Below are 14,442 nucleotides of genomic sequence, written 5' to 3'. Positions count from 1 at the left end.
ATGTTTATTAAAGTTGCCAAGGAGTTTTCCAAGGGATTGGTATCATTTTGCATTCCCATCAGACACGTATGGAGTTCCAGTGGCTCCACATCCTGTCCTACACTTGATGTTGTCAGTCTTTTACATTTCATCCATTCTGGAGGAGACATGGAAGGAGCTCATTGGGTTAATTTTCATTCTTGATGATTTCTGTTACCCAGGAGACTTACCTCCCCCTATTTTAGGCTATTGTCTTGAGGCTACTGTCCTTTTCTGGCTTTGTAGAAAAAGAAAAACCAGAGTCTTTTCCAGGCTTTTGAGTTTCAAAAGACTAGCATCTCAGGGGCAACAAGAAAAGGATCTTGTGCATTGATGAGATGGTCCCTATGGGGAAATGCAAGGGATTTAGGAGCAAGGCTCTGCCCCCCTGAAACTAAAGAAGTGTTTCCAGACAAGAATGAGGGAGAGAGCTGGAGCAGCCACAAGGGATGGGAGTAGGGTGCAGGTCCCCGAGGTAGGAGGCACCTGAACCTGCTCCTTCTCTAGGCATGGTCCTGAGCTTGGAGACAGAAACCAAAATTCCCAAAGGAGTTTGAGAAAATTAAATGTAGAAAGCACCTGAGCACTTCCTAGGCAGAAACTCTAGAGGAGAAATGAATGGGTGTTTGGGGGTGGGCAGAAGAACCTCATATGTCTACCAGAATTCTCTGTGTCCTGGCAGCCATGGCAGCTGATCAAACATTCCTGTGCACTTGAAAGGGGCTCTGGAAGCAGCTGAGAGAGGGAATGAGACCTAAGAATAAGGGACAACTCAGCAGTGACCTGTGTGGATGGGTGGCCCCTCCTCAGATAGGAATGAAGATGTCTCAACAAATGATAGTGTGGGTAAGTGATGATAAACCCCAAAGAAATAGGAAAAACTTGACTTGCCAAAGGTTAAGGTTTCCTCATGTGTGATGGGAGATCTTAGCAGAGACTGAGTTCACTTACCAGGAAAGTTACCATTCTCACTCACCTGAGTTTGCAGACTGAAATTGGACCATGGTCCCACTTTTCACACTGTACTATGCTTATTTGTTTTCCTTTTCTCTTCTTGAGACTCAAGGGCAGGGATAAGGTCTGATTCTTCCTGGAATCGGCAACCTCCTGACCCAGGGCCTGCCACAGAGCAGGGGCTTAATGAAGATTTGTTAAATATTGTTTGTAAGCCCCTTAAAGAAAGGGAGAGAAAGAACCACACGGTTGAGCACCCACTACATCTAGAGTCCTGTGCCTTTTAATACACATTGACCACTCTATGAGATAGGACTATGAACATCCCACTTTATAGATAAGCACATAACAGCCAGTATTTACTCATTTACTAAGGACCCACAATATGCCATGAAGCGGACAAGAATATGCCCTCAAGATATTCCAGCTGAGGAGAAAGATATCCAAATAAGCTACCTCAGCTATGATATGAGGTCAATACTAAAACAACGATGCGACAAGACTGCGATCCCATTCCGGTAGGTGTAGGAAAAAAAAAAAAAGACTATGGTTTGCCTCTTAATAACCAGTCTCTCAATATCATTGTTCTAGGCACTTTACATGTATTAACTCATAAGATCCTCACTACAACCAGATGAAGCTGATACTATTATTATCCCCATTTTACAGTTGGAGAAACTGATGTGTAGAGTGGTGAAATGACTTTCTAAATATCATGATGGACTTTAAGCCCAGGCTGTTTGATTCTAATGCCCATGTTCCTTATTCCAGCCCTGTTTCCACACTCCCTGCCTGGTCCACTCTGTTTGAAACTCTCTTCTGGCCAGGTGTGGTGGCTCACGCCTGTAATCCCAGCACCTTGGGAAGCTGAGGTGGGTGGATCACGAAGTCAAGTGATCAAGACCATCCTGGCCAACATGGTGAAACTCTGTCTCTACTAAAAATACAAAAATTAGCTGGGCATGGTGGTGCACACCTGTAGTCCCAGCTACTCAAGAGGCTGAGGCAGGAGAAACACTTGAACCCGGGAGGCGGAGGTTGCAGTGAGCTGAGATTGTGCCACTGCACTCCGGCCTAGCAACAGAGTGAGACTCTGTCAAAAAAAAAAAAAGAAAGAAAGAAAAGAAACTCTTCCTTCTCAATCCTGCCCATCTCACTGACTAACTCTTCACAACCTTCACATCACCTCTGACTTCCTCAATGCCCAAGAGTGGGAGATATTCACTCCTCCCTACCTTCACCACTGTTCCCATAGCACTTTATTTTTAGGATTCATATAAGTTAGGATCTGGTTTATCTGCATGTAAGAGAACATCCAAAACATCAGTAACATATGCAAGACAGAAGTGTCTTTATCATGTAAAAAAAAAGTATGGAAATAGACAACCCAGGGCTAATATAGCAGCTCCATGGTGTCAGCGACTGAGGTTATTTCATCTTGCTGCTCCATCATCTCAGTACATGGTTCCTTTCCAAGGTGACACAAATGTGACTCAAAATGGCTACCAAAGCTCCAGGCATTACATCTACATTCCAAGCAGCAGAAAAAAAGAAAGGAGAGTTTCCTTGTTCCCTTTAAAGAAACTTCCCAGAAATCATCACAACACTTCCCCTCAGATCTCCTTGGCCAGAATTTGGTCACGTGGCTACACCTTGCTACAAGGGAGGCTGGGAAATATAATATTTTAGTTGGATATTGAGAGAATAGTTATTAAGAGACAAACCACAGTCTTTTTTTGTTTGTTTGTTTTTTGTTTTTTGCCACACCAGCTGGAATGGGATCACAGTCTTGTCACATCATTATTTTGGCACTGATCTCATATCACAGCTGAGATAGCTTATTTGAATATCTTTCTCCTCAACTGGAATATCTTGAGAGAAGATCCTTGTCCTCTTCATCCTCATATCCCAAAGGCTAGCACAAGTTGTAGACACTTGAGATAGAGTGACTAGGTGTTATGTTGCTTTGCATGCTCTGTGGTCAATAGCACGGTTCTCTGCCCATAGCAGGCCTCCAAAAATTGTTCAACTGAAATAAATTTAAATGTTCTTGACCTCAGTTTCCCCATTTGTAACACAGGTATAAATGGCCACAAAGGTCAACCCAGTTTGGGTATTCTTAGCATCTATTATATAAAATTTGCAAACTATATATATATTTTTAAAAACTAACCAGAGATAGCCACTGTGTATAGCTTTTGCTCTCTCTTATTTCTTCTGCATAAACACATATACATGCTTTGCATATAAATAGAAGTTCACTGTACATACCATTTTATAATCAGCCATTTTCACTTAACACAGGAAGAGACTTTTGCTTTTGCCTATGAAAAAACTAGCTTGTGAAGATCAATCTTCTCCATAAACAATTAGAAAACCTGGGTAGAATTGTTCAAAGAAAATAAAAATCTGTTAGAAGGCACGAAAGAGCTATCCAGGAAGCCAGAACTTGAGGGATCAAGATCTCAGGGTGAAGAGAAATGCATGGAGCAGGGGCCTGACATTCTATGTGCTCTTTTCCATGAATTTGCCAATTCATAAACAGCTAAACGGAGAGACGGAGAAGCTGAGAAGAAACCAAATGCTAAGAAGCAGAGAAGCTGAGCAGAACTTTCAGCAGTCTCACAGGACACGAAAGACAAACAGAATTTATGCTGAACACATTTCTGAGCCATTACATGTTCTCCTACAATGTATATGAACATTCACTAAAGCTCAAAGACTATCCATACAGAGAATTCCTGGAAAGAACTCCAGAAATAATGAAACCAAACATCTAGCAATAGAAACCCAGAGACACTGAGTGACTTGCCTAGGACCACAGAGCCAATTGGTCCAGCCTCCTGGTCCAGTCTTCATTCACTGCAGTGCTCTGCAGCTGTGGCTTCTGCTCCCAGCATTCACCTCCCCATTTCTCCCCACACATCCTTGCCAGAGAGAAAGATCAACTTAATTTCACTTCTCACTGTGATCTTTTAATAAATGAAAGTGCCTTTCTGAAAGGAAATCAAACACAAATCCTTTTATAAAAATTACTGGTCATTTTTTCTAATTGCCAAAGTAATACAAATTTGCTAAAGAAATGTTAGAAAATACAGATAAGTAAAAGCAAGCAGAAACCAAAACTCTGGAGCTGAATTACAGCCAAGTTGAAAATGGTCCATTTTGATCACTCTAAATAACATGCTGGCCCCTTGGCCACTTTGGTCCTGAAGGATGCACTTTGACTCTCACAAAGTAAGCAGGAAACAAATCAAGAGAAGGGCCATCCTGCCCATTTGGGGCGGCTGCATGAGAAAGAGCCATTTGGATTTCTCAGCACCCAGAGGGTGCAGTCCCCAGAGGAGACGGCTGACTCCATGATGCGATGGGTGGAGAGCTGGACCAGGCTCCCTGCCTGGACATCTCAGTCCACAGCTTGTTGCACAGCCTGGGAGCCCAATGTAGTGACACTCATTTCCTCTGGACCTTAAGGGCTTTGTGATTTTCCCATCTCCTCTGTGCAAATGCAAAGATGACTCCCTTGGCTAGTGGAGGATTTAAAGTTATCAGCGAAGACTTTAACTGGAACTTGTTTCAGAGTTCGGGGACATGGGTTCTGTGGCTAATTAACTGGGCAACTTGGGCAAGTAACTTCCTCTCCCTGGGCCTTCCTCGATTTCCCCATGTGAACAAGGAAGCAGTTGGGCTGGATTTGGTTAGCCATGATTCCTGTTTCCTAGAGGAGGGAAGAAGGAAGGGGATTTGGTTACTGAGCATCTACCAGAGCCAAGCACCGTGCTGAGCACTTTGCCTGCATGAGCTTATCTAATCCTGACAACAGCACTGTGAGGGAGAGGACATCTGTGTTCTTGCCTGTCCAGAACCCCTGTTATTCTGCTAATAGCACCTCGATTTTCTTTTAAGGAACCATCTCTCACCCACTCCTAGTTCCAGTGGCCTACAGCAGGCTGACTCTACCCCTTGACTTCAGATACAGGCATGTGACTCAGGCTTAGCCAACCAAAACAACTATAATGGTTTCAGGACTGGGCATGTGATCCAGGCCAAGCCAATTGGAGTCAACCCTGGGATTTTTGCTGGAAATATTTGGAAAGACGTGATCTCTTTGCCTTGAGGTTGTTTAGCCATTTCCACCTCCCTATGGAAAGAGCCAGCCTGCTAATAAAAGTGGCACATATGTATAAAATAAAGCTGACAGAAAAGAAAACAGAGTCAAGACAGAGGGAGACAGATTTATGACAATTACCTTTAAGCCTCTGAAGCATCTGAATCCAGGCCTACCTCCTAAACTTTTTCATTCAAGAACACTTTATAACCAAAGCCGGTTATAATTGGGTTTAAGTTACCTCTATCAAAAGAAACATCATGAAAATTCTTTTTTTTTTTTGTGGGGGGTGGTGGAGGGTACAGGGTCTTGGTCTGTGGTCCAGGCTGAAATGAAGTGTTCAATCATAGCTCACTGCAGCCTTGATCCCCTGGGCTCAAGCAATCCTCCCTCCTGAGCCTCCTGAGTAGCTGGGACTACAGGCTCACACCGCCACGCCCAGCTAATTTATTTATTTTTTGTAGAGACAAGGTCTCCTCCCCGTGTTTCCCAGCCTAGTCTCAAACTCCTGAGCTCAAGTGATCCTCCCACCTTGGCCTCCCCAATCCTACCTGGGGATTACAGGGGCGAGCCACCATGCCCGGCCCATCACTAAAATTCTGGGTGTGACAAAGGCATTACTATTCTTATTTTACATACAGATGAGGAAACTGAGGCTCAGAGAAGCAAAGTAAACACAGAGCTAGTAAGTGGCAGAGCAGGTATTTTTAATCTACTTATTTCTTCTCATTGCCTTCAGCCTCTACTCAGGCATTGAGGTTGTCCCTTTTTTCTGCTTCTTCCACAAAGCAAAGAAGTAGGAGTGGGGCTGTGGGTCCAGACTGCTCCAGGCTCCAGATCTGGCTCAGCTGCTTCCCACCTGTCTGATCTTGGGAAGACTTACTAGCTGTATACTCTGAACAAGCTCCTTCATCTCTTTGTTTTCTCATTTGCAAAACGGGATGACAACAGTACCTACCTCATGGGATTGTGAGGAATTGGTGCATTATTTAATTATGTAAAGCTCTTAAATCAAGCCTGACACCCAGTACGCAGTAAGCATGGGGCTGTTACTTTTCTGCTGCGGCCTGTATGTTGTTAGTAAGTTGATTGTGCCCTCCTGCTCCCCAACCCCTCATACAGCCTGGGGTACCTCCTGATCTGTCAGTTCCAAATGCCACAGCAAAACAACCCACACTCTGCTAACCAGGGGCTTGAAATCATGTCTAACATGTTGTTTCTAAGATGCTGATTTTTCTAAAAGTGCTGATCACCATGGGTTTAGCAGGCCTAAAACTAGCCCAGGAAGTGAAACTTTGGGGAGGAATTCCAAATAACCAAGCCTTTGCTGAAATGCAGAATGGAGAGAGGAGGGATGAAAGTGGACGCAGCCATTTCCCAGGCTTCCCCCACCAGCCCTGCCCCCATCCCCCCTCCCACCTCTATCCCCCGCTTACCTCCCTTAAGCCCCACAGCTATAGAGAGAGGAAATGTATTTCCTTTAGAGTTTATAACAGTTGCTATCCTGAGTGCTAACTCAGTTCCAAAGGGTGCATTAGTCTGGTAAAGTGTAAAATATGGAGGCCCTGGAGAATCACCAGGGAGTGGGAGAGGGCTTTCGTGGATCCAGGGTGAGTCTTGGCTGTGGGGTTGTGCTAATGTGCAGAGAGCTGGCCAGAAAAACAAATGGGACATCCCTGACTTCTCGAATCCATAATGCCCAGGACAGTGACATGGCCTGCCACTATCCCAAGGCCAAAGTCTCATATCACTGGGCATCACAAGGGCGTTTAATCCCCACCTTGCAGATGGGATCAGTGGTCTCTGAGCTACCATTTATGGAGCATTAAGCCCTTTATAGAAATGGCATCATGAAACTTTCCAGCAGCCCCACAGAGATGAAGTTATAACAGGACCTTGGACCTTGGGGCCAGGCTGTGTAGGGTGGATCCTCAGTTCTCCTACATGTGACCTTGTGCAAGTTACTCAATCTCTCTGTGCCTTCATTTTCTCATCTGTAAAACAGGGATAATAATAGTTCCTACCTACTAGGACCTATTATTGTTGTGAGGATTAAATGAGTAAGCACCTGTAGCACTTAGAAGAGCATCTGGCACAATGGCCTCTGTCTTTATGAACACTTGTGTTACCGACATGGGCCCTGAGGCCAGGAAAAAGGACCATGGACCTACCATATACAGCTTGTGAAGCTGAGCCTCAGACCCAGCTCTGTGTGGTCTACAACCAGGTCTGGTGGGACTGCTCCTACCGGGAGGAGGCTAAAATACCCCTCTGACCCCCACCCCCACACCCCAACCCACCATGTCCCACCTTCTCAAACAGCCTCCTCTCCCTGTGAGCTTAGGTGGTCCCTTAGAAAGTGCTGGGGTAAAATCTGAAATCATAACTGTTCAAAGGTTCAAATGGAGTTTTCCCGGCACTGAGAAGGGAGAAAAAACTCGACCTCTCTCTCCCAGCTCTGGAAATGAAGGCAGCCAGGAAGAATCCACAAGCTCCCAGAGCCAGGGACAGAGGTTCCCGGGGACCTGCAGAGGGGCCTCACCCCCACCCCACTCCTCCCCTTGCTGCTCGGGGTGGCACAGGATGCTAATTAAAACACATCCTATTTTGAAATGTGGGCTCATTCATCAGGACGGGCTAGGGAGAAACAGAAGAGAGGTGTGACGTTGTAGACTCTGGGGTCTCTTTAGTTCCCGAAACCTCTAGGGGTAGGGTCCCTATCTGTCAATCTTGTTCCACCTCTGTCTGACTTTGCCTTTTTCGATTTTGTCGCCCCTAGCAGGAATGAGGGACGCAGGTATCACTATTTGTCTTTTTCAATCTATCTGTGATTGACTCTGCCAAACATCGTTTCATCTCTATTTCCATCTGTGCCTCTTTGTCTTGATTTATCTCTGTCTGTCGTTTTGTGTGCCCGCAGGTGCGTGGGTGGGGGTGGAGTTGTCTCACCAAGGTTCTGACCCTTCTGCCACCCCTCTTTCCAAACCCAAGGAGCAGTCCGCCTCACAGAGCCCGAGCCCGGGTACCCAGCGGGAGCAGCTCCAAACCTGGGGCGCGAGCTGGGAGAGGGTGTCCGAGCGAGAGGCGCGCCCCTAGCGCCCCCTCTCTCCGCGGGGGCGGCCCTGGGCGCGTGGACCCGGGTGCGGGGGCGCTGCAGGCCCGCAGGGCCCAGGTCCCCGCCTTCCCCGCTGCTCGCGGGTGGGCCCCTCGAAGCGGCTCCTCCTCCGGCGCCCCGCCTCCCCGAGCGCTCCCCGGCGCCCCTGCCGCCGCCCCCGCGGCACACCCAGCAGCTTGGCCGCCGCGGCCACCGCGCCACCAAACTTTCCCCGGAGCCGGCGCCGGTGAGTCGCAGCGGGGCGCGGGCTTGGGCGGGAGCAGGGCCGCCGCGGCGGGGCGAGGCTGCGCGCTGGCCAGGCTGGGTTCCGGGCATCCCTGCAAGGCGGCCGGGAACCCCGGAGCCGGCGGCTTGAGATGGGCGCGCTTGGGTACCCTCGCGACGCGGGTGGCCTGGGGAGGGTGGCGGAGCGCGGCTCGCTCGGTGGCACCGCTCCCCTCTCCACATTGTGGCCCCAGCACTCGACGCGCAGACACCTTTAGCCTCCCCGGGCTTGGGCAGGGTGCGCGCCCTGAGCGTCTGTCTTTGGGCTCCGGCGCGCAGAGGGGGAGCCTCGTTTTCTTTGAGCCTCCCCAGGGTCTGAGTTTGCTGCTAACCGTAGTGCCAGCCAGTTGAGTGCGTTCTCTGTGCCAGGCTTTGGGCATCCATTATCTGTTGCAATATTGTTATACTCATTTTACAGAGGAGGAAACTGAGGCTCGGGGAGGGAAAGTTGTTCCCAGGAGCATCAGCTGGTTAAGGGGAGAGAGTCAGGGTTTTGCTCGGAGTCATCCTGATCCAAATCACTTGAATACACTGAGGTAAGCCCCAGGCTCAGCGTCACCTGGAGTCGGGCGTGGGAAGTGTCCGGACCACCACCCGCCCTTCCCTTGCAGTTTGGCTGCAGCTGGGGGTGTGGAGCAAGAGGCGGATCGCCTCCTCCTCATTGTACCGAGAGAGGAGGATGCTTTGGGAAAATGAGTGGATATTATGGCCAGGGAGTGGATTCTGGTGACAGAAAAGCATCGGGGCTGCTCTTTCAGAGATCAGATTCTAGAAGTTGCTCTGTTTTTCTCGAAGGAGCCCAGGAAGCCAGGAGCAGGAGCTGGAGTACAGCAGCTCCTCAAGGAAGTCACGTCTCCTGCTCTGCTACCCCACCCCCAGCCCCCAGTCCTCCATGAGGATTCCACCTCTTCCCTCCTAATTCCCTGATCCCTCTGAGGTGTCCGCTTGCCTGGCAGCTGGTAGTGCAGAGATGTTCCAGGCAGAGTGGCTGTCCTCCGGCAGAGGGCTCCCACCTCAGTCTGGAGCAGACAGGACGAGGCAGGCTGGGAGTCCTGGTGAACAAGGTTTTCAGGCTGGAAGGTGCCTGAATAACTCATTTCATGATTGGGGGGCCAGAAACCTGTGACAGGAGCACAGACGGAGTGTGTCCCTGGAGCATGAAGGAGAGGGGAATTGAGGGTCTTATAGGAAGAGTCTTGGAGGCAAACAGAAACCAGCAGAGACTGGGAGAGAGGGAGGGTGGACACATGAGAGCATCATTATGCATTATCCCATCACAGCATTCCTGGAAGGTTAAGTACTATTATTGAACAGATAGTCTACTGAGGTTCAGAGAGGTAAAGTAATTAGCTTGAGATTGCCCAGCTGGTCCATGGCAGAATTGGGGTTTGAACACCCATGTTGCCTGACTCCTTCTAGATTATGAATGAAACTGAGGTGGCCGATGGGACCTTAGCTCCTTCTGTGCTTGTGTCTGGCAGCAGCAAAGGATGAATAGAGGAAAGCCAGGCAGCAGGTCCGCTGCTCACAGGAATCCCGGACAACCCCATGTAAATCCCCGAATGTGATTCAGGCATTTCTCCTGGTGTGGGGAGAATCTATGGAGAAGAGCAGGGGATGCCTGGCATTGTTTTCGTTTTCAAATGTGACAGAGAATCCCGTGGAGGCAGGAGATGGAGAAGTGCTGCCTGTCCATGATTTCAGGGCTGGGTGGAGGCCGGAGAAGCCTGCCAAGAGACCCTGCACCCCAGAGTGGCTTGGCCAATGCTGGGCTGGGAGTGGTCCTTCCTGACCCTCAGCTGAGTGTCCAAGGGAGGAGGGACTTATACATGAGCCTCCTCCTCTTCTACGCTCTCAGAATTCTGTGTTGGCACTTTCCTCTTCACAATGAAGGAGTGCCTGGCTTTTCCTTAGCAGAGAAAACATATAGCAAAGACATCAAAAGTGTGAGATTCTGGAGCTCACCTATCTGGGTTCAGATCTCAGCACTGTTGCTTATGAGTTTTGTGGCCTTGGTCCAGTTGCTACACGTCTCCGTTCCTTGGTTTCCCCATTTTTAGAATGGGGGTATTCCTGACACCTTCCTCGCTGGGTTGGTAAGAGAATTAGGTGTGTTCACGTGCATAAAGCACTTCAGTGGTGCCATGTAATACCTAAAAGTGTTAAGAGTCCATTGTTATTGTTGTTGCTATTAAGGTCAAACAATCCCAGCTCTGTATCCTTTCTCTGCCACCTTCAAATTGCCCAGCCTCTGCAGGCCTCTTGTTTTCTCATCTGTAAAGTGAGAGTAGGTCTGGTTAGATATAGTGTGTGCCCCAAAGTCTTACTGCAGTCTCAAGCTTTAAATAGCCTGAAACTTGAAGTCTCAGTGTGGACCTGTATAAACTTCTGATACTCTGCTAGACACTCAGCAAACGCTGGCCATTGCCACGAGTGTCACTAGTGTGGATGATATTGCTGCTACACAGTGCAGCTTGAACTTTGTACTCTGGCTTTGTTCTGACGAGCATGGATTTGGGACAGTTTTCAATCAAATGTTTTCTAGAGGGACAGAAAGCTTAGGGTTGGAACCCCAGCTCTTGCCCTTAGAACAGAGAGACCTTGGGCATCGGCTTCCTTATCTGCAAAATGGCCATTCGTTCTATTTGCCAGTATCTGTTTCTCAGGATTAATGTCAGGATGGAAATGTGGAGAAAAGAAGGAAAAAAGCGGATGGTATAAATTGCAAAGAATTACATACAATTGTAAGTAATTCTCATTAGCATTCAGGCCGGGAATTAGCTATAATTGCTCCTGATCCAAGATGTTTTATCTGTAAGATGTACCTGGCAGAGGATCATTCAAGCCCCAGTCACCTGCTGCCCTCCCTTTCACAGTGACACTGAGCATTTCTGAATCTCGGGATGTAATTATAATAAAGCTCCCATATCTCATTTATAAGTGACTCACTTCTGCCATTAATGGTTGTAGAGGACTAAGATGCATACTCTTAGGGAACAATGCTGCTGATGCTGTTGGAGGGGGGGCCAGGATGCCTTGCCTCTTTTATGCATTCATCCTCCCTGCTGTAATTCTCCAGTGATAATGCAGGGGGATCACATGGGCCAGGATCGAAGCTGACAGCTCTCAATTTGTGCAACAGCTTGGATGGCAAGGGCCATTGAAACTTGCTGTTGCCAGCAGAATGCATGTTAGAAACTATCACATCCCAACAGAGAAATGAGCAGAAGAGGTTGAGGAAGCTGCCCCCAGGGAGTACTTAAAAGCACAGACTCCAATGTCCAACAGACCTGAGTTTGAATCTTAGTTCTGCCAGTGTATTCGTTGAGGTGTGATTTCTGGCTGTCTTTCCAACCATAATGTCAGCTCTACTAGAGCAGGGAGTACATTTGTTTTATTCACCAGGACATTCACAGCTCCTAGCACGTAGAAGGTATTCATGAATGTCTACGGAATGTATGAATATGTGAATGACAAATTGCTTAATTGGGCCTCAGCTTTCTCATCTGTAAAATGGGGCTAATATAGCACCTTACAGGTTGCTGTGAGGTCTGAATGAAGAAACGTTATGAACAGAATAAACAGTCAGCAATGCCCTTGATGATAAATAGATGGGCATAAGCAAGCAAGTTGGCTTAGTCTGGGACATTTAACTTTTTTCCCACCCTTGGACCAACAAGGGACAAAAATACTAGTTGTAAGAATCTCCTGTATTTATACAGCACTCTGCAAAGTGCTTTCTTATCCATTGACTTCTAACAAGTAGGCGGAAATTATTATCCTTGTTTTATAAGAGAAGAAACAGGCTCAGAGGGGTTGGTTAAATAAGTTACAGAGTTTAGAAGCAGCAGAAATTGGAATATAAATCCAGGTTGCTCTGATTTCTAAATAGCAGCTGTTACACTGAGCTTTCCATTGCCCTCTAGAGGGTGGAAGGTGTAGTATTTAGTCTTCCATGAACATGGTATCTCTCTACTTATTTAGGATATTTTTAACATCTTTAATATCTTGTGGCATGGTTTCCTAATTTTTGTTTTGTGTTTTTTTATATCTTTTGTTATATATATTTCTATTATTTGATAATTTGTATGCTATTATACATTTTTGTTAGAAAAATTCATGTTCTGTTGGTTACTTGTTGGAGAAATATACTTGGCTTTTGCATATTGATTTTGTATCCAGAAATCTTGTTAAACTCTCTTACTAATTCAAAAAAATGTATTTGTAGATTCTTTTGAAAACACCATATACAATTGTAAGAGGTACAAATAACAGTTTTGTTTCTTCCTCTCTAATCCTTGTATTCTTTCCTTTTTATTCTTGCCTTACTACCCTTCTAAGACCTTAGTACAATAATGAATCGAAGAATGGCCGGGCATGGTGACTCGCCTGTAATCCCAGCACTTTGGGAGGCCGAGGTGGGTGGATCACCTGAGGTCGGGAGTTTGAGACCAGCCTGGCCAACATGGCAAAACCTTATCTCTACTAAAACTACAAAAATTAGCCAGGCATGGTGGTGCGTGCCTGTAGTCCCAGCTACTTGGGAGGCTGAGGCAGGAGAATTGCTTGAACCTGGGAGGCAGAGGTTGCAGTGAGCTGAGATTGCACCACTGCACTCCAGCCTGGGTGACAGAGTAAGACTCTGTCTCAAAAAAACAAAACAAAACAAAAAGACACTGGACATCTTACCTTTTGCAGCTCTTATGGAAGAGCTGTCCACATTTGATAATGAGGTATCATGTTTACTCTAGGTTTTTGGTAGATACTCTCTATCAGATTAAAGAAGTTCCTTTCTATTCCCAGTTTGCTGAGTGTTTCTTTTATTTTTAGTTATAAATGGAAATAGAGTTTTAACAGATGCTTGTTCTGCATCTGCCCAGATGGTCACGTGATTTTTCTTTTTCAATCCATTAACATGATGCATGACATCGACTTCTGCGTTTCTGGAATAAACCCAATTTGAGTCATCCTGTAGCATCTTTATTTCCAGCTTATATTTACAAACCCTTTTGTTTAGGATTTTAAAATCATGAGTTCATGAGTACTGTTCACCAGTGATTTCGTTTCTCATGCTTACTTTTCAGGCTTTGGTATCAAGGTTATGCTGGCTTCACAAAATGATGTGGGCAAGAGTCCGACTTTTCTGTTCTCTGGAAGAGATTGCACAAGATGAGCATTGTTCTTCCTTGAGTGTTCAATGAAACTCACCAGTGAGGCCCCCAGTGGATGGATGCTAACATGGAGGGTAGGGAGGAAAGCCAGTTTTGAAGGAGGAACTTGCTACCAATCAGAGGCTCAGCCTGCCTCTGGTGGAAGTAAACAGAGACTGCGAACCTGTCTGTCCTGAGTACCATGGGGAGAGCCCAGCCTTGGACTCTGGATGAGAGTTCTTCTCTAACCAGACATCCAGATGAAGGGGACTCACCCTAGGGTGAAACCTTAATATCTGCTGAAGTCTCCATCTGCTTCTAAAATTGCAGCTGCTGCAGACAGTATACCTGTGTATTGTTATTCCCTGGTGGCCACAGATTCAGGGACAATCAGATTCCACTGACCATTCCTGTGCCAGTTTTTAGGCCAGGCTCTCCTTCTCTGTCATGTTATCAGTTTTTGTGGAATCTCCATATTATGACCTAAGGACCATGCCCCTCTCTGCAAATTCACCTTTTCCCTACCCCCAGGATAACTAGAGTTGAGCAAGTTTCTTGGCTGGAATCTTGCCTCAGTCCTCTTTTTAATAAAGTGCCAGGCACTGTCCTAGCTTGAATCATCTCTCTTAACTCCCATAACAATTCTATGAGGTAGTTACTATTATTCCAATTATTCAGATAGGAAAACAAGGTTTCTCATTGTCGTTAGTTTAATGGTTTCATATTTTAGACTAAATTATCGCTCTCTAACCTATTTGGGTTTTGAAGAAAGATAAAAGTCTAAATTAATTTTCCTTCTCACATATTTAACCAATGGTCCTCATCCTGTTCCC

The 14,442-nt window shown here is 46.6% G+C and overlaps 1 protein-coding gene across 4 annotated transcripts in view; it reads left to right on the top strand.

Annotated features, from left to right (window-relative positions):
* Positions 1–14,442, top strand: part of HRH1 (histamine receptor H1) — a 126,618-nt gene that overhangs the window by 9,084 nt on the left and 103,092 nt on the right. Inside the window, exons 2-3 of one of the 4 annotated variants that reach the window (XR_010125699.1) lie at positions 701–864; positions 3,518–5,182. The exons of 1 other annotated variant lie outside the window; for it this stretch is intronic. The gene's annotated coding sequence lies outside the window, so the exon portion shown is untranslated. Of the gene's footprint in view, positions 1–700; positions 865–3,517; positions 5,183–8,311; positions 8,422–14,442 lie in introns of those variants that run through there. 2 more of the 4 variants (XM_054481321.2, XM_054481320.2) reach the window with 2 other exon arrangements.

Source organism: Pongo pygmaeus, chromosome 2, assembly GCF_028885625.2.
Source record: "Pongo pygmaeus isolate AG05252 chromosome 2, NHGRI_mPonPyg2-v2.0_pri, whole genome shotgun sequence".
Lineage (NCBI taxonomy): Eukaryota > Metazoa > Chordata > Mammalia > Primates > Hominidae > Pongo > Pongo pygmaeus.
This window is presented reverse-complemented; position numbering and strand designations above follow the sequence as displayed.